The sequence below is a fragment of the Capsicum annuum genome, chromosome 7, assembly GCF_002878395.1.
Source record: "Capsicum annuum cultivar UCD-10X-F1 chromosome 7, UCD10Xv1.1, whole genome shotgun sequence".
Classification (NCBI taxonomy): Eukaryota; Viridiplantae; Streptophyta; class Magnoliopsida; order Solanales; family Solanaceae; genus Capsicum; species Capsicum annuum.
The window spans coordinates 197,728,300-197,733,471 of record NC_061117.1 but is presented as its reverse complement, the minus strand read 5'-3'; the positions used below and the strand labels follow the sequence as shown (position 1 = coordinate 197,733,471).

Below are 5,172 nucleotides of genomic sequence, written 5' to 3'. Positions count from 1 at the left end.
AATTTTAGGGAAAAATAAACTGACCACAAGTGGTAAGTTTTTTGCAAAAAAAATATAGACAAGTGGTCGGTTTTTTACAAAAAAAAAATAAAAAATAGAAAAACCGACCACATGTGGTCGATTTTTTTGATAATTTTGTTAAAAAAATATTGAAAATTTTCAAAATACAAACATTAAAAATCAAATTATTTAGTATACAGCCCACCAATCATATATAATCATTAAAAATCAAATCAAATTATTTATAATACAACCTACCAAACATTTAATATACAATCAACCAACCACCATAAGAATACAAACATTAAAAATCAAATTATTTACAAAATTTATAGAGGTTCCAAATCTAAACTATAAAACATAGAAAATACAAAATCTACAACTCATCATCCGCATCTTCAATCTCAGCATCACCCATTCTATTATCAATATTTCGTTGACATTGGCAGTTATAATCAGGTTCCATCTACACAATCAATCGCATTCAAGTAATTAGTTCAAGTCACAAAAGCTCACATTTCAAATATTTACACCTAAACATTTTCAAGTCACTAATTCAATTAACAAGTTACCAAACTAAACTAAATTAAAATGAAAAGTTCACGTTTCCGGTACCTACACTTAAACATTTTGAAGTCACTAATTCACTTCTAAAGAAACCACTGTTGCGCCCCGTTTTCCTCGCGGAAGGCGGGATTCGACGTGATAGACTCTTTTTGGGGTGCATTTAAAAGGGTGTGAAGATTCGCCACCTAACTTATTAAGGTGCGTTAGGGCACCGGTCTAGGATACTACGAACCTATTTTTTGTTATTTAGTCTTAATTCACCAGAGCTCGGGTAAGGGTTCAAATTACCTCAAAAGGAAGGTGTTAGGCACCTTTTGAGGTCCACAAAGGTGGTTCCCGACCAAATTCATGCTTTACATGGGGATTCTATGTGATCAAATAAAGTCTCTTATTTTATCATTAATTTAATGTTTAGCTAAGCGATAAAATAATTAATAAGTAAACATATGTCATTTTGTTAAAATTCTAATTGTCAATTATCTAGGTGATAAAGACAAATAAAACATGTAAATAAGATAAGCGAGGAGAAAAAAGGCAAGACAATTTATGATAAAGGGGACTGTTCATGTAATAAACTAACTACCCTAAATAAACATATAAAGTAAACAAAAAGACTAGAAAGAAATCGTCCAAATCAAAGGAATGGTTTGGTTTTATTCGGATCAGAAACTCAACTTGTTAATCATCATCCGACCCAAGAGCCGAAACTTAATATGTCGAAATTAATTAAAATTCCTAAACCAGGATTTCTAGGTGGCCAAGTAAGTAAATTAATAGATTTTAAGTCGCGTTTTGCCTAAGTGCTTCGTATAGCACATAATACATGTAAAGATTCTAAATTGTACCTACTACGCCGTTCATAGAGCACATAATCCCCGCCCCTAAAGCAGTACCCAAAATTATATTATTACATCGATAATAATGTCTTTACACGATATTACAAATCAAATAATAAGAAAGTATACTCAAGCTAATGTAATCTAATTATACAACTAATCTGGTGACTCTTCGAAATCCGTAGTTCTCTACTTAAACCAGTGATTAGCAGTAAGAGAGCTAAATAATAATAGAAGCCAAAAGCCAAGTATACGTAATAGCGAGATATGCAAGATGTTAACAACAACCTCCAAAGAGAAACAAAAGCACTTAAAAATATTTAATTGCCTTTGTAAAAAAATAGCCAATTATTTTTGTTAAGAGTAGTAGTAGTAATTGTAATTGTGAGACTTGAGAACTTTTCACTATCCCTTTTTGTGAATGAAGGGATGAGTTTATATAGTGTTTAAGAAATCAGTCATCCGAGACAAAATAGGAAAAAAAATATTCCACCCCTCTAATTACTGAAGTCTTTCCCATAAATAAAAGAATTGATATTATACCGAATCAATTAAAGTAATACAAGAAAGAGGGAAAAAATTAATTGAGTAATATGTTCACCATAATAGAGGGAGTTTAAAATATGGTAAATGTATATTTAATAAAGAAAATTAGCAAATCGACTCAATCAATTATTTTCAGTTACCATAAATAAATGAGTAAAATGAAGGTAATGATTTTAAGAGAACAAATAACAAAGCATGCATCAACGTCGATATTTTCCATAACAGAAAATATCATCCAGTCATATCAGGTTCATTCAAATCAAGCAAATGATTTATACCATAACTTCAGGATGTAAAGGAAATGAGCCACAAAAATTACCAATGAGACACGTAAATCCTACCCTAATTACAGGGTGTGGAAATTGGCCTTAAAATCATATCAAAGTCAGTCCTAAAATCATATCAAGCAGACGTATAAATCATGCTATAGTCAGGAAAAAAGAGAGTCGTTCACGGAGACGATTTCCACTGCAATCAATCAAGTAAATAGGGTAGTGAACCTAGGAGGAGAAATTTACTACAAGTCTAGCCACAATTGGGATTTAAACAGTTTGCCAAAGGCTTTCACGCATATGGGTTTAAGAAATTTCTAGAATCAGTCCACAAATTCGCAAAATTTCAAACGTAAAAGAATAGATCGAAAGATAATAACATGCAAATAAAGATGAGATACCAAACCTCGGACGGATTCTTGAGAATCCATCAAGAACATATATTTTCTAGAGCGGGTAGAGGAGGCTGTTGATGACGGTATGGAGGCATGGCTCATCGGAGGATGGGCTGGTGTCGTTGATGTTGTCGCTGGCGGCGTGAAGGGTTGAACGGAGGGAGGCAGATCTGGTGCTGATGAAGGAGGGGCGTGGCGCCATGGATGGCGTCGGAGTCCATGGCTGGTGTGGCGTAGGCGTTCTCTGGCGGGCAGCGACTGAGCAGGAGGCAGTGACACACCTGTTTTGCTGGTGACGACGCCGGTGATGGCGTTGGTTCGTCGAAAAAAAAAGGACGAAGGGTGAGGGCTGACTGTTAACGATGGGTAGTTTGCTGACGGAGAGAGAAGAGGAAGAGAGGGAGGGAAAGAGAAAAGTTAGAGAGAGAGCTTGAGGGAGGCAACAGTTTTGGGGAATTAGGGTTAGGGGGGTTGATTTTAGGTTTTAAAAGGAAAGGAGGAGATCCTTTAATCTCAGTTGTTGGATTAATTCAATCAATGGCTGAGATCTAAAGGCTATGGATTGGGTTAAAATTGAAGGCTATAATTATAATGAATTAAATAGAATGGGTTAAAATTGTAATGACTTAGAACAAAAATTGGACTACAGGGTAAATTAATTGGCAGAGTGATACTAATTTAGGCCGCTATTTAAATTCTAGTGGTAGTAAATCATGATAACAATAATAATTAAATAGTAACTAAATTAATAAATAATAATAAAATTAAATAATAAATAATATAAAGATAATAATAGAGATGATAACAACAAAAATAAGTAATGCTAGATAACGGAAAACTAGACAATATATTTATAAAAAAAGTGAGTATGCACAATTACGTGAAAAATAATTTAATTAATAAAATATCATATTTGATTTTAAAATTATAAAAATGATGCTAAAAGATAATAAAATAATTTATACATTTTTCTAAATTGCGAATGCGATACATCAAAATGTATTTAATATAAAAATGATGTGTAAAAATGTTGATAATTAAAATTAAATGCCTAGATAGGAAGGTGTGGAAGTCGCGGATGAGGGTAGAAGGTTAGTGTGTGTGTGAGTCGTAGCTAGTGGTTAGGGGGCTCTGGTGTAGCCAGGTTAGTAAGCCTACGACTGTGTCCATTGGTAGGAGCCGCTAGTGTATGCTACTACTAGGGGGTGTCCTTTTCTTATTTCTTATTTCCTGTTTATTATTTTGGTATTGCTCTTATTTTAGTGTCTCGCTTAGCTCTATTTTCAGTACGTCTCATTTCTTATTTCGACTATGCCACCCATTCTATTTCGTGCATTACTATGATCCTGTTCACTATTTATTATCTTGAGCCGGGGGTCTATCGGAAACAACCTCTCTACTTCTTCGGAGGTAGCGATATGGACTGCGTACATTGTACCCTCCCCAGACCCCACTTGGTGGAAATACACTATGTCGTTATTGTTGTATTAATGCGATATGTTTCTTAGACATACTCAGATGATTGATCGATTAATTATATTTGATTAGCTTAATATACTAGGTTTTGACTATATTATTCATCAATCGATCACAATATATATACGAACTCTTGAACGCATACTATATATATCACATCCACAAGTACATTACCTTATAATAGAACACGTTCATTATATTTTGATGAATTATTATTTATATATTACATTATTAATTATGACTGGAAGAGTAACATAATATAATTATCTTAACGGTATGACATATATATATACATATTCATTATACAAAGATTATGCATGCTTAACGTCATTTAACGTATATACAAAGGAAAATAATTATTTTATATATTTAAACATAAGTAAAAGATAAGGATTATGTTTAACGTAATTCATTTATTATATTTGAATTATTTTTTAGTGTAATTTTGTCAAAAAATTTAATAATTATTGAATTTTATTACTATTATTATACTGGCTATCGACTACGTGTGATCAGTGTAATTTTAAAAAATTATATATATATATATATTACATTATATATATAATTATTTTTAATAAAAATAATATATATATTTGATTACATATATATAATTAGGTGTTACTAAAAAATATTTACATTTTATTTTTTTATAGTTCAAAAACCAACGACAAGTAGTCGGTTTTTTAAAAAATAAATAAAAAAAATATATTTATCATAAATTCTGATGCAGAGACTTGAATTTTCTTGTCATAACTTATTTAATTTTTAATAAAAACAATAAATTTATTTAATTTTTAAAATTCAAAAAATGTCACATTAATTGATATGATTATTATTATAATATTAATTTAGAATAGATGTTGGGCCGGTGCATTGTAAGGGCTTCTTCTCACTAGTTTAAAATATAAAATCGACTATTTGTGGTCGCTTTTTAAAAACAAAAAAAAAATAATTTAAAAAACCGACCACAAGTGGTCGGTTTTGTATTATTTTTTTAATTTTTATTTGAAAAATAAATAATAATTAATAATAAAATTATTTAATTAATTCTTAATAATTTTTTAAAATATAAAAGCGATC

General features: G+C 31.0%; 1 long non-coding RNA gene across 1 annotated transcript; it reads right to left on the bottom strand.

Moving 5' to 3' along the window:
- Positions 1-217: 217 nt before the first annotated feature.
- LOC124885660 lies at positions 218-3,183 on the bottom strand. Its single transcript, XR_007043063.1, has 2 exons — positions 2,628-3,183; positions 218-466 (listed from the first exon to the last, which is right to left on the bottom strand). It is a non-coding gene; the product is annotated as an uncharacterized LOC124885660 (long non-coding RNA).
- Positions 3,184-5,172: the final 1,989 nt, after the last annotated feature.